The following is a 15,854-nucleotide window of genomic DNA, read 5'->3' as shown; positions in this document are numbered from 1 at the left end:
TTTAGATAGATCCAGGTGGGCAGCTCTGTTGGTCTGAAGCAATAGAACAAAGTAGGAGTCCAGCAGCATTGTTAAGACCAACAGAGTTTTATTCAGAATGAAAGTTTTCATATGCATGCATACTTCATCAGACAATAGAATGGAGTACAGTGAACAGAGCTACATATAGCTGGTGGGCAGTGGTTAAGAATGCAACAAGGAACAAAGTTAGAATCCAATGGCAAAAAGTGAAATTAACAAATTGAAAGATCATTTGGTCTGGATAGCATTTGTGTGGGAAACCAATAAAACAGTAACATGTCAAAATGGGAGTATGATGGTGAGACTGTCATAAGGCACTAAGTACATTGGAATACTGTGGATCAGTGTTCCCTCCAAGCTGAGTTAGTGTGAGCTAGCTCACAGTTTTTTAACTTCCAGCTCACACTTCTGTTTTAGCTCAGGAAAAATGGCCCCAGAGCAAACTAATTAATGTAGTAGCTCACAGCTTTAATGCCAGTAGCTCACAAAGTAGAATTTTTGCTTACAGGGCTCCATAGCTTACAGGTAATATTGTCACCCACTTAGAAAGGGTCTCAGAGGCTGGCAAAGCTGCCATGCCTCACATGACACCCAGACTGGGATGGGGAGTCAGCCTTACCTAGCAATCATAATAATCTAGCAGTCATGATGATGCAGTCTTTTGGCTCTCAGGGGAACTGTTATGGCTTATGAGAAGTACTTGGATGAAAAGGCCATCAAGGAAAACTTGTGGATAATAACAAACCTCCTCTGCTCATCTCTTGCCTTGAAAAACTCATGGTCCTGGGGTTGCTATGAATCACCGGGAACACAGTTGTTCCTTTAAGACAGTAGTAGCCTTAGGGGGATGTGCTACCCTTTGGCAAATCCAGATACAGCTGGCTTGCATCAGAGTGCATACTTGCAACACCTTTCTGCTCCTTTTGGGGTTCCCCAGAATTTGTGAGGGGCCCCACGAGATTTAGAGTGTTTAGGAGCCTCCACAGGGTTTAATCCGGCACTGATAAGAGCTCTTCCACTGCTTCTTGCTTTATTTTTGGCTGGCTACCACATGACCTTCTGGACCTTGAATGGTAACTGTTCTCTGTTGGATCTGACTTTGTTTTGGTTTTCCCGATTGTTTCAAACCACCATCTCTAGGATTGCCCCTACTGTCTATGAATTGACTTCCTAGGAATGTGTGACCGGTGAGTGCACTTTGGAAACTGAGGTGGTTCCCTTGAAGGAGGAATCTGTTGGTGTTTTCAGACAGCCCTGATCCTGCCACCTGCACTCTGACTTTTAGCAGGCAGGCTAGTTGTATAAAAAACCCGGAAATTTGTCAATAAAATAAGGCACTTCTCATTGTGATTCGAATTCACATTTTTAGTTCTTTCTTCAGATATAGAAATATCACTGAATCTATATGGGTTTGTTTTATATTTTATTCCTATTTTTTCTGTATAATTTAATATTTTGCACTATGCTTGATATATTAGAACAAATAAAAGTTAACAGAGGACTTGGAAGTTTGATACCTTGAATTCAATACATGCTATGAAATCTGGGAGACTAAAAAGGCAATTTGTTCACTTTGTGGTAATGTTTCATTGGACTATATTTTCATAGATCTGCAGCCCTCCACCCTGAATCTGGTGTGGAAATATAGATGTTGATCTTTCTGTAAGTCATTGCATTTGTACTGTTGAGGAAACAGGTGGCTGAAAGTAGAAAACTAGTGTTTATCCAGTACAGCAATAAGGCACTACATTCAAAATAACTTTATATCAGCTTTCAAACTATTTTCTCAGAAAAGAGTAGAAAAAAATCAGTAGCTGAGGAGCAATAATTCCAGAAGGTAACCATGGCAGTCTGTTGCAGTTAAAATGAGATGTTTTATTCTAGCATAAACTTTTGGGAAGTAGGGCTTGCTTCTTCAGAAGCAATAAGTGGATCATCGCTGTGTAGACATTTTATAAAGGGCATTAAAAAGAAAGCAGGTCAAGGATCCTTGAATTGCAGGAAATACAGGATAAAATGTCATGGTGTAAAATGAAAACAACAAAAATGCAGGGACCATTCGTTATTTATGGAAAGCTGTTATGGTTATTTTGCTTCAGATCAATATGGCTACACACCTGAATCTATGGTTAAGCTAATCATTACAGGTGTTTTTATGAATTAAAAAGGGGTTGTCAGCTCTGGATTGAAAATATCTGGAGATCTGGGGGGTGGAGCATGAGGAGGACAGAGTTTGGAGACAGACCTCAGAACGGTACCATGTTCTAGAGTCCACCCTCCAAAACAGACATTTTCTTCAGGGGAACTGATTTCTGCTGTCTGGAAATCAACTGTAATAGAGGGAGATCTCCAGGTGCCACCTGGAGGCTGGCAATCATAGAATAAAACCTATTATCTAGAGTTACCAGGCCATTTCAACCCATTAGAGGGTTGGCATGGGGACATTGGGGCATAACAATAAAACCATAACATTTCTGGCAATTCCTAATGCTATCCAATGACACTCTGGTTGTGGGCAGCCCTACCTTAACTCTTTTTTTACCTCCCTTAACTTTTTTAAAAAAATCCTTTGTGATTCATGTATATAGAGAATTGCATCCCATATGGTAAAATGGCCTGCCTTAAGAGATCAGATAGGCTCCTGTGCTGTTATCATTCCACAGAATGTGCAAAACAGACCTGTTCAGCAGGGCATTTTTATAAGTTAACATGGTCCTAATTTTAATGCCTGTGAAAATTTTACGTAGTTTTGTTCTTGCTTTATTTTTGTTATTAGACAAGGGTTTTCAGCCCACTTTTGCAGCTGATCTCCTGCTGGCAGAGATCAGTTCCCCTGGAGAAAATGGCAGTTTTGAAGGGTGGACTCTATGGCATTGTACCATGCTGAGGCTCCTCCCTTTCCCAAACCCCACACTCTCCTGGATCCACCCCCAAAGTCTCCAGGTATTTTCCAGCAGAGACCTGGCAACCCTATTTTTATTACGTTGATTTTTAATTTTGTAATATACTTTGAGTTTCAATAAGGGAGTGGCCTATAATGAAGTAAAGAAACCAACCAACTGGAAACACCAGGCCTTTGGTTAAGGCAGCGGGTGTCCATATTCTATCTGCTTTGGCCTCCCTTGCTGTGATATTATCCTTATTGTTACCATCTCCTTGTTGTAACCCTTGGACCTATAACTGTATTGATATGTTGAGTGTCGCCAACTGAAACTGCCACCCATAGTGTAGATTATTGCTTTCATGGTTTTATTATATTGTTATGTATGGTTTTAGTCTGTAAATTTTAACTTTTATTTAACTCATGTTGTTCTCCAGCCTGAGCCCGCTCACAGGAATGGGCAGAATATAAGCAAAAGAGAGAAACTGGGGCCTTCTGCTTGCAAACCAAGTGCTTTACCACTGAGCTGTTGTCTCACACTGAATTTTGTTCCTGGCCAGTTGCTATTTAAAAGGTACTTCGAAAGGAAAGCCAATGGTTTCCCTCAGATTTTGTTCTGCTTGGTCTAGTGAAGATTAAGGCTACAACCTAGACCCCCTTTGTCTTGCTTTGACTGCAGGTGGGTGGAAATATAGAACCACAGCCTTCAAGAGACTTAACCCATTTCCTGTGTTAACAAAAGCACATTACTGAGCATTTCTAAGAAGCTATGCCTCGTGACTAACAGCAGTTGCAGAAGCCTGTGAGAAATCAGCTTGTCTCATGAGTGTATACTCATAAATGCAGAATTACAAATGTTTGCTCCTTTGTCAGTGTTCTACTTTGAACAGATAAGCATAGTTACCGGTATCTTCTGGGAAAATAGGGAATTACAAATCTAATGAATAAAATCAGACAGGAGTATGAAATGAAAGTAACAAGAGTAGATAGGGTTGCCAGGTCTGTGTCAGAAAATACCTGGAGACTTTGGGGGTGGATCTGGGAGATGGCAAGGTTTGGGGAGGGGCCTCAGCATGATACAATGCCATAGAGTCCACATTTCAAAGCAGCCATTTTCTCCAGGAGAGCTGATCTCTACCAGCTGGAGATTAGTTGTAAAAGCAGGAAATCTCCTGCAAGCCCTTTAGTTTGCACTGTTTGCATTGTTTTTGGAATTCTGGCCTTGAAGTAAGGTGGGAGTGAAAGCCCACACTTTTTCAAAAGGCAAGCATGTGTAAACTCAGATGGCAGGGGCATCTGAGGCAAGACTTCTAAAGATGACTGAATTTGCCAGGAAGGTTCATATGAGAGCAGTGGTCCTACAGGAATGCTGGCCCCAAGTAATATAGAGTTTTAAATATCAACACCAGCATAGCATTACCAATCTTTAAGGAGGGCCTGGAGATCTCCAGGGATTACAACTGATTTCCAGACTACAGAGATCAGTTCTCTTGGAAAAAATGGCTCACCAGCTGAAACTGGTGAATGATGCCCTGGCCACCCCTTCCACCTGTTTATCCAACAGGAGGCTCAGGTCTAGCTAGTGTTGCCAGTCATCAGCTGGGGCCTGGAAATCTTGTGGAATTACAACTGTTCTATAGGACCAAATTAACCACAAAACAGTTCCTCCGAGTCACAACCCCAAAAGGCAGAAAGATACCATGATCAAAGCTATTGATAATGGCTGCGATTAGGGTTGGCCTACTGGAGAAATTTACCTAGAGATTTGGGGGTGGAGTCCATGGGAGGGCGGAGTTAGGCAAGGGTATAATACCATACAGTCCACCCTCCAAAGCAGTGATTTTCTTCAAGGGAACCAATCTCTGTATTTTGGAGATCAGTTGTAATTTCAGATCTCCAGTTCCTACTTGGAGTCTGGCAACTCTAGCTACAAGGCCCAGGGGAACTAACAAAGTTGTACTCCCCCTGTCTATTTCCAACTGACCAAGGCCAGGTCTGAAACTAGACTGGAATTGATCCAGATAATCCCATTTTTTATTCAGGAATTCCTGACGTTGCCCAGTGGGCCACTTGTTCAATCAACAGGCTCTATGGTACATTAGATACTGGGTGGTAGTAATTCAACTTTCAGGAGTCCAGAGTAAGTTGCTTCAGGAGGGGAAGCACCACTGCCCACTTCAAGTTGAAGTGACCACTTCCTCTCTCAGGGAGGTGCGTATTGTCTTCCGGATCCTCACATGCAGTGTAATCCTAAACATTACTTAGAAGTTTGCCTAGGAGTATAGCCCTAGGGACTACTTTTCAACCTAGTTTATTGTAGACTGTCAAGTCACCCCGTGCTTCAGCGAAGTAAAATAAAAGTGACATCATGAGGCTTATTGTGACCACAGTGTAATGATTGTACTGTCTTCATGATCGAATACAAAGTAGGCAAATAAGACACTAATGCTTAATAGCTGTTGCTATCCTCTTATCTTCCATAGAAATTTCAGCCACCACAATGAGTGGAGTGGAACAAAATACTCTATGTTGTATTTCAACAGAATAACCTGTCCTTAGGAGCTTTTTAATTTCTTATTGAGATATATTTCTAGTCTGGTTTTTATTGGGCTGATGAATAGACAATTTGAATATAGACATGGAACTTTGTTTTTATATATGATTACAGCAGCAATGTTACTCCATGCACAGAATTGGAAAACTACTAAAATACATACAGTAGAAGAGTGGTGATTGAATATGTTGGAATTAGCAGAAATTAAAGAAAAGACATTATCTACCCTTATTGTTAGTTGGAAGCCCCTAACTGACTTGATATGTGGATTTGAAGAGTAAAAATATGTAATTAAGTTTATACAGTATAGAGGGAAAAGTCTGGGTGGAAGATTATGATTAAGAAAAATAAGTCAGACTGTGGAAATGTGATTGTATTTTGCTTTGCTGCCAAAATATTTCTTGTATTTAATTAAACTGTAAAGATATTGTTGTGTCTTGCAATCCGGTCCCTGAATTTACAACACCGTGTGAGTGCGCGCGCACAGAGGTGACCAGTGGGAAACCGCAGGTTGCCGGACTTAAGGACTAAATGTAATCCGCCTATGAAGATCTGTGGCAGGAAGTTTAACTGGCCAGGATTGGACCTGTCCAGGTAAGGGGGTTGTTCCGGGAGATGTATATAATTGGGGACCTGGACCCGCCATGTTGTCTTTGTGATGTACTAGCCAATAAAGCATGTTGCCTTCTAAACATCTCGGAACTCAGTACATTACACTGGAGACCAAGGTAGGATTCTAGTCAGGTCCATGGGCAGCAAGTTTCCCCTGTTGAGAAACAGCTGACCTGGCTGGAGATGAAAAAGGCATGCAGCCCAGAGGGGCAGGAGCACACACCGCTGCTGGACCGCCTGCCCCTGTCAGAGTGCCTCTCCGCCACCATGGCAACCCCGAGTGGGATGACGGGCCACATCGCTGAGTTCGACCCCACCAAACCTGAAAGGTGGGAGATTTACGCGGAGTGCATCAACTGCTACCTATGGGCGAACGTGATTACGGACGACAGCAGGAAGCGAGACATGCTCCTGAGTATCTGCGGGGATGCCACATTCGAGATCGCCAAAGGCGTCTCTGCCCCTGTGAAAGTCACTGCGAAGACTTAAGAGGAGGTAGTCAAACTCCTGACTGGGCATTTCTCGCTTCAGCCATCCATCATCGCCCGCCGGCTTCTGTTCCACAAGAGAGATTGGGGGCGGGGGGAGAGATGGCTGCCATCTACCTGGCTGCTCTCCGCCAAATCTCTGGAAACTGCAGCTTTGACAAGCTGGAGGAAGCCCTGCGGGATCGATTTGTCTGGGGCCTCCGGGATGAAAGGCTACAGCAAAAGCTTTTCGCAAAGGAAGAGCTGACCCTCCAACTTGCCTTCAACGAAACTGCTGCATTTGAGAGAGCGCCAAGGCTCACTCCAGTCCTTGGATGGAGGCCGTCCACCACGAGGAGATGGCATTGGACGAATATGAGGAGGAAGAGGCACACCAGCTCCACCGTCAGCCATGAAATGGGCCAAAATCATCCACATGGCCGCGAACTGCAGAGAAGGAAGCCAGCACAAAGTACGCCAGCTGCGGAGACCCACACGAGTGCAGAGACTGCCCCCACAGCAAAGCCGATTGCAGGAACTGTGGAAAATTGGGCCACATCATGTGAGCTTGCCGGGCCAAGGCCAACCGTAGGTGCCAATCCATGCACCACGACTTGACTGACACTCACATGACCGCATCGACCAGCATCCAGGTAATGAATTTGCTCCTGAACACCCATGATAAGGTCAAGGTGTCGGTCCAAATCGAGCGTGCTCCCTGCATAATGGAGCTGAACTTGGGATCCTCCATCTCCATAATCTCAGAGGAGTTCCTAAGAAAACTCTGCCGCCACGACTGGGCACTGTTGCGGCCTGCTGATTTCATACTGCAGGACTTCCAGAAAAACCCTGTATGGATTTTGGGGTAGGCCAGTGTAAGGGCAGAGTTCAGAAATTGTAAGGGTGCGCTGGACATACTCGTGGTCAAGCGCCAGCTCACCACATTACTGGGTCTGGCCTGGTTCAGACCACTGGGCATACAAATAGTCGGGGTGCAGCAGATACAAATGCACAATTTTGAAAATGTGTGCCGGGAATTCCCAGAGGTATTTGATGGGACCCTGGGGTGCTACAAGGGGCCACCCATCACCTTACAGCTCGACCCGTACGTGAGGCCCATAAGGTTGAAGGCCGGGCGAGTTCCGTTTGCTTTAAAACCAAAAATCGAAGCGGAGCTGGACCGCTTCATGGCCCAGAGAGTACTAGGGCTGGTCTCCTATGCTGTATGGGAGACTCCATAGTCACTCCGGTGAAGCTAAATGGGGACGTGTGCATATTTGCAGACTATAAATGCACAATCAATAAAGCACTCCAGGACAACCTGTACCCCGTTCCAGTGGGCAGTCACGTCCTCACATCCTTGGTTGGTTTTAAGATTTTTGAGAAGCTGGACCTGGCCCAAGCATACCAGCAGCTCCCAGTGGATGCTGAGACTGCCGAGGCCAAGACAATAGTGACGCACAGGAGAGCTTTCAAGGTGCAGCGGTTGCAATTTGGGGTTAGTGTAGTGGACTCTCTCCTCAAAGGGATTCCTGGAGTACAACTCTTTTTTGATGACGTTTTGATTGTCGTCCTGGACGCCGAGGAAGTCAGCTGCCGTTTGCAAGAGGTATTCCGGCTCTTCCAGACTGCGGGACTTAAGGTGAAGCGGGAGAAGTGCTCACTTGGAGTGCTGAGGGTGGAGTTCTTGGGTTTGCAGTGGATGCCATGGGAGAATCCACCTGATGACCGACAAGACCAGGGCGATAGTCCACACCCTGGCTGCCACGTGCAAGGCGGAATTGCAAAGTTTTCTGGAACTCTTAAACTTTTATCATTCCTTCTTGCCCCACAAAGCCGCTCTCGCTGAATCCCTACATAGGCTCCTTGATAAACACACCCCATGGGCCTGGGGAAAAAAACAGGCCGCTGCTTTTCAGGCAGTCAAGAACATCTGGTTTCCAATGCTGTGCTCCACCATTTTGATGAATCCCTATTAGTAATTCTAGTCTGCAACGCTTCCCCGTATGGGGTGGGCACCATCCTGGGTCACCAACTTCTGGACAGGAGGGAGGTCCCCATGGCCTATTACTCTTGGACCCTGACGGAGCGTAACTATGCCCAAATCGACAAAGAAGCATTGGCAATTGTGGCGGGCATGTACAAATTCAACAACCACCTGTACGGCAGGCATTTCACGATTGCCACGGACCACAAGCCGTTGCTGGGACTCCTCGCCCTGGACCGCCAGACGCTGCAAATTCTGTCACAGCACATCCTGTGGTGGAACCAGTTCCTCAATTCGTAAACGTATAAGCTTGTTCACCACCCCGGCAAAGCAATGGGACATGCAGATGCCCTCAGCTGCCTTCCGCTGCCCTCGATGGACCCCAACCCAGCCCCTGCCCACTACATGATGCTACTGGAGACTCTTCTGGAGTCTCCACTTCATGCCGCTGAGGTAGTTCGGGCCATGGGCAGAGACTGCATCCTTGCACGTGTTTTGGACTGGGTGGGGAGGGGTTGGCCTACAGGCAAACTGGACACTGATTTCAGGCCATTTGCATCCCACCAGCATGAACTGTTCATACACAAGGGGTGCATTCTCTGGGGTAGCAGGGTGGTGGTTCCCCCCCCCCCACTTTGGAAGCCAGTGCTCGAAGCCTGGCATGAGATGCACCCAGGGATAGTGCGTATTAAAGCCCTGGCATGTAGTTATGTATGGTGGCCAGGGATGGACGAAGAGATAGAGGGGTGGGTTAGAACCCTGCCAAGGGGGCCAACCCTGCCAAGAGTCCTGGCCAAAGCCACCCAGCACCCCTGCCCACCGCTGGGAGTCCAATCGCGTGCTGTGGTCCTGGCTACACCCAGACTTCATGGGGCCATACCAGGGCCAAATATTCTTTATCCTGGTGGACACCTACATGAAGTGGTTGGAAGTGATTCCCGTAGCTTTAACCTCCGCGGCGGTCAGAGCCCTACGGAGGGTCTTTTGCACCCATGGGATCCCCGAGACCTTAGTCACAGACAACGGTACCGCTTTTACCTCCCAGGACTTCTAGGAGTTCCTGAATAGGTACCTCATCTGACACATACGGTCTGCTCCCTTTCATCCAGCCACTAATGGCCAAACAGAGTGCATGGTGCGCACCACTAGAGAGGCCCTGGGTCGCATAGTGCAGGGGGATTGGGACCACCTGGCAGCCTTTCTTTTCGGGAACCGAATCACCCCAACCCAGTCACCAGCCTAAACCCTGCAGAGCTGCTCATGGGAAGGAGGTTAACCACTTGGCTAGATAGGTTGCATCCCGACTGGGCCCCAGATCTCTGCAGCTCCCCTGAGACAAGAGAAGCCACTAGGGCGTTCTTTCCAGGGGACCTGGTCTACTCAAAGAACTTTGCGAGTGGGCCGGAGTGGTTACCAGCCTGGGTGCTGCGGGTCACCGGGTCCCACTCATACGAGGTTTTGTCAGAAGGGGGCCAGCTTCTCCAGAGACACATAGATCAGCTGTGCCGATGCACCTTGCCAGAAAAACTGGCAGGGCCTGGGGGAGTGGGGTGATGGCAGTAACACCACCAGAAGCCATCCAGCCTGTGTCGGCCCTGCTGGCGGAGGAGCCCCGCAGTGGCTGGAGTGACCCCTCTCCAGCGGGGGTGCAAGGGGAGTCCCCGAAGTGGCTGCAGGCACCAGACAGCGCTCTTCTGGCTTTCCGCCACAATGAGGAATGAATTATTTAGAATTGGGAGTGAGCAGTGAAGTGGCCAAGTTTGCGGATGACACTAAATTGTTCAGGGTGGTGAGAACCAGAGAGGATTGTGAGGAACTCCAAAGGGATCTGTTGAGGCTGGGTGAGTGGGCGTCAACGTGGCAGATGCGGTTCAATGTGGCCAAGTGCAAAGTAATGCACATTGGGGCCAAGAATCCAAGCTACAAATACAAGTTGATGGGGTGTGAACTGGCAGAGACGGACCAAGAGAGAGATCTTGGGGTCGTGGTAGATAACTCACTGAAAATGTCAAGACAGTGTGCGTTTGCAATAAAAAAGGCCAACGCCATGCTGGGAATTATTAGGAAGGGAATTGAAAACAAATCAGCCAGTATCATAATGCCCCTGTATAAATCGATGGTGCGGTCTCATTTGGAGTACTGTGTGCAGTTCTGGTCGCCACACCTCAAAAAGGATATTATAGCATTGGAGAAAGTCCAGAGAAGGGCAACTAGAATGATTAAAGGGCTGGAGCACTTTCCCTATGAAGAAAGGTTGAAACGCTTGGGACTCTTTAGCTTGGAGAAACGTCGACTGCGGGGTGACATGATAGAGGTTTACAAGATAATGCATGGAATGGAGAAAGTAGAGAAAGAAGTACTTTTCTCCCTTTCTCACAATACAAGAACTCGTGGGCATTCGATGAAATTGCTGAGCAGACAGGTTAAAACGGATAAAAGGAAGTACTTCTTCATCCAAAGGGTGATTAACATGTGGAATTCACTGCCACAGGAGGTGGTGGCGGCCACAAGTATAGCCACCTTCAAGAGGGGTTTAGATAAAAATATGGAGCAGAGGTCCATCAATGGCTATTAGCCACAGTGTATGTGTGTATATAAAATTTTTGGCCACTGTGTGACACAGAATGTTGGACTGGATGGGCCGTTGGCCTGATCCAACATGGCTTCTCTTATGTTCTTATGAGGAATCAGCGGCCCCTGCAGCAACAGCAGCCGCTCCGGTTCCCCAGATCAAACCTAGGAGGTCGAACAGGGAACGAAGGCCACGGGCTTATTTGAAAGACTATGTTTCTTGAACTAGGGCGGGGGGGGGAGGAGTGTTGTGTCTTGCAGTTTGGTCCCTGAATTTACAACACAGCATGAGTGCGCGCGCACAGAGGTGACCAGTGGGAAACCGCAGGTCCCCAGACATAAGGACTAAATGCAATCCACCTATGAAAATCTGTGGCAGAAAGTTTAACTGGCCAGGATGGGACCTGGCCAGGTAAGGGGGTTGTTTCGGGAGATGTATATAATCGGGGCCCAAGCCCTGCCACATTGTCTTTGTGATGTACTAGCCAAAAAAGCATGTTGCCTTCTAAACATCTTGGAACACAGTACATTACAGATATGTTTCTCCACTTCACTTTTCCTTCTTTCTTCTTTCTATTTTTGTTTTTACTGTTTTTATAATCTCCCCCTCTATTTTTCCTGTTTTTTAAAAATGTATATACTTGAAAGTTTCAATAAAAATATTAAACCACAAGATATACTTGTTGGTGCTTTCTGCTGCCCTCAACATATCTGCATTTTTGAAATTGAAACAATTACTTACTGAATTTGTTCAGTTGTACAATTTGTTCAGATGTACAAAAATCCTGGCCAAACTCCATCCACAAATCTCTGTGTTATGATTCCAAAAGATCAACAGTGCATAAAATCATGAATTAGACACCCCTCCCCCACCACTCATTTCATGAAAAAGGTAAAGGTAGTCCCTTCTAAGACATCAGTCGTTTCTGACTCTGGGGTGACATCGCATCACAATGTTTTCATGGCAGACTTTTTATGGGGTGGTTTGCCATTGCCTTCTCCAGTCATCTACACTTTACTCCAGCAAAATGGGTACTCATTTTACCAACCTTGGAAGGATAGACGGCTGAGTCAACCTTGAGTTGGCTACCTGAACCCATCTTCTGCCAGGATCAAACTCAGGCCGTGAGCAGAGCTTGGACTGCAATGCTGCAGCTTACTACTCTGAGTTACAGGGCTCTTCACATCATGAAGCCCACAGCCAATTAAAATACAAATCATTTTCCTTATATTTTACCATCTTTATCTTTCATTATACACTTTTTACTAAAGATGGTAAAATATAAGGAGAAAATTTAATACTTGCAGGTAGAAAGAATTGGGTATTTCATTTGGAGGTAGAAATGTAACTGTTATATTTGGATTTTGTTTCTGGTCTCCCACTTTGTATCCACCCCTCCCCCTCTTTAATGTTTCTGTATCTATGCTTATGCTTTTTGTTTTTATGGTTAAAATCAATAAAAATTATAAAAACGAACAGATTGAAGGACCAAACTGCAATAACAAGTTCAGTTTATAAGTTTAGTTAGTGCTTTTGGGGGGGGGGGGCAACAGTGGGAGGGCTTCTAGTGTCCTGGCCCCACTGATGGACCTCCTCATGGCACTTTTTTTTTGCCACTTTGTGACAGAGTGTTGGACTGGATAAGCCATTGGCCTGATCCAACATGGTTTCTCTTATGTTTTTATGTTCTTATAAGGTTACCATTTGTTTGGATTTAATTCCAGGGGGATATAGTGAAAAAAATAAATATGTCAAAATTGGAGATTGAAGAGCAGATGCATCCTGAATTGTGGAATGCTGAAAGTAGTTAACTTAGACCCATTATGCTCCATCTCCCCTCAATCATGGAGGTGACTTTGCAGCATCTTCTTCTTTGAAGTGGGGTGATTGGCTGTGTAGAGTTATCTCCCCTGTCCCCAGACCAAAGAAAATTTTTTTTATTATTTATTTATTTTATTTTATTGGATTTTTATCCCACCCTCCCCGCCGAAGCAGGCTCAGATTCCAAATATATTCCAGTCTACCATTCCTGCTCCTAGCCTGCTCCGGTGGAGAGGGCGGGATATAAATCAAATAAATAAATAAATAAAATTCCAAATTACATTACATTCTACTATTCCTATTACAATATACTAAGAGGGTGTGTGGCCCTTCTGTGGGATTGTTGAGAATACAGCTATAAGGACTGAATGAGATTAGCATATGTAGTGAGATCAGAAATGAAAATCCTTGTTAAGTCCTGGGGATCCCATTGTTCTGAGTGCTGTAATAGCCTGCATCTTAGCAACTTCCCTTTCAAGTCTATTCCTGAAGTTCTTTTGCAAAATAACAGCTACTTTGAGGTCACCCATTGAATGTTTTAGAAGGCTGAAGTGTTTTCCAACAGGTTTCTCAGTCTTGTGATTCTTGATGTCAGATTTGTTTCCATTTCCCAGATCAACTTTTTATCATCTTTGTCTGGTCAGGCAACTGGTTCCTTGTCTCTCCCCCTGTGATTTAGCCATGGTGATCCCTGCAGTGGTCACCTCCAGGCTGGATTACTGTAACGTGCTTTGTGCAGGACTGCCCTTGTCCCTGCTCTGGAAACTTCAGCTGATTCAGAATGCAGCAGTGTACCTGCTGACTGGGTTGTCTATGCAAACACACGTGCAGCTGGTGCTGTGCCAGCTGCATTGGTTGCCAGTTGAGTACCAGATCAGGTTCAAGGTTATGGTGTTAACCTTCAAAGCCCTCTGTAGTCTGGGATCATCGTCATATCTGCAGAACTGACTCTCCTTTTACATTCCCCAGCATCTTATGGTGGTCCCTGGCCTCAGAGACATCTAGTTAGCCTCTACCAGGGCCAGGGCTTTTTCGGCTCTGGTCTTGGCCTGGTGGAACTCCCTGCCATATGAGATCAGGATTTACTAAAGTTCCACAGGGTCTGCAAGATGGAGTTGTTCAACCAGGCCTTTAGGTGAGATGGAGGATATCCAACTCTACAGGCCTCCCCGGCTCCACTCATCCTTTTAATTTCATCATAATGGTGCCTTACAACTCTTCCCCCAATCCATTGTTCCATCTGAGGATACTCTGGGAGCTTCTGTAATATTTGGGCCATATTGTGGGTATGCTATTGGGACTTTAAATTGGATTAGTGTTTGACTGTTTTAAAATATCTACTCTGGTGAATCTTGTTGTGAGCCACCCAGAGCCCACTAGTGCAGGAGGGCTGGTTAGTAATGTATTAAAACAAACAAATAAATATTACCCTTAAAGGTGGGGGCTTTGAGGAAAACTCTCCCTTCCTCTGTTTCCACACACACACAAACGTTTTAGCAAGCAAAAAAGCAAGATGTAGAACTAGGAAGCTAGTCAGGACTTTGTTATTTTTAACTGCATGTAACCCTTTCTTATTTTCTAGTAAACTTTTCTTGAAGCTAATTGCACATGAATGCTGCATGGCTTATTACTCTGCTAAATATACAACTATTTCTCTGGTCTGAGGATGGGGGAGATAACTCTACACAGCCAATCGCCCCACTCCAAAGAAGATGATGCTGTAAGGTCAGCCCATCCTTGAGAGGAGATGGAGCGTAATGGCAAGGTCAGTTTACTACTGACAGCATTCTGCAATTCAGGATACATATGTCCATCAATCTCCAATTTTGACATACTAATTTCCTTCACTATGTTTTGTTCTGGAATTAAACCCAAACAAATGGTAACCATATAAACTAAGCTTGTTATCCCTGTTCGGTCCTTGAATCTGTTAAACATCTTCATTATGCTGTACTTTAATTTGCTGTTCATTTTCTACCTATATGTATGGACTGGTACATTTCATTGTATCGGAAGAAATGTGCGTGTACACAAAAGCTTATACCTTGAATAAATTTTCGTGTGTCTTAATGGTGCCACTGGACTCAAACTTTAATCCTTTTCATGCTCATTTCTGGACACAGGATAATAGTAGTGCTGCCATCTTGTGGATTAAATGTGGCCCTGCAGTTCTAAACTGTATTTTAAGGCTTCTTAAAAGGTACTACTGGACTTGAACTTTGTTCTGCTGTTCAGACCAATTTATGTTTTTATGCTGTTACCTTTTTAGGTAGCAATAATGGGGAGGGAGCATCCTGTTCCATTATCTACCATCTAAAAATATTGTGGTAATTTTTTTGGCATATATATGGTCACAGAAGTTTAATTTTCAATGTACTTAGCACAGAAGTTCAGAAACAAAATAAGTAAAAGTATAGAACAAATAGCAGGTTGAATGACTGAGTCAATCTGGCTGTCCTTTGAGCCTCTGCATACTTTGCTGAACAGGAGTGGGTAGGCAGACATATAAACAAGGCTAGCTCAAGACATTCGAATGACTAGTATAGAAAATCTACTCTTCTTCTTATGTTCCAGGAGATGGATGGGGGAGAGCAACTTTCTATACCATCAATCATGGCATCTTTCTGGACTACATTTTAGGATTGAGACTGAGAGACCACCATGATCTCTTATGACCGGTCCAGTGACTTAGGGTCTTCAGGGAATGAGCCTGAAGAATCATGACTGTTGGCTGAGGAGGACCAGGGGGATCAGGGAAGGCCCAGCACAATGTTCCAGAAGCACCAGAGGTCATCCTGCCTGAACCTCACCACTGGCCCCATAAATAGTCACCAGACCTCTTATGGACAGAATGTGGACTCAGGCTTGGGAGAACTGCCTTGTTGGATCAATTGGTTCACCAACTGCAAGTCTGTTCCAGTTCTAGTTCCTCAGCTCCA

The sequence above is a fragment of the Heteronotia binoei genome, chromosome 3 (genome assembly GCF_032191835.1).
Source record: "Heteronotia binoei isolate CCM8104 ecotype False Entrance Well chromosome 3, APGP_CSIRO_Hbin_v1, whole genome shotgun sequence".
Lineage (NCBI taxonomy): Eukaryota > Metazoa > Chordata > Lepidosauria > Squamata > Gekkonidae > Heteronotia > Heteronotia binoei.
The sequence above is the reverse complement of the archived record's forward strand: the minus strand, read 5'-3'. Positions refer to the sequence as shown.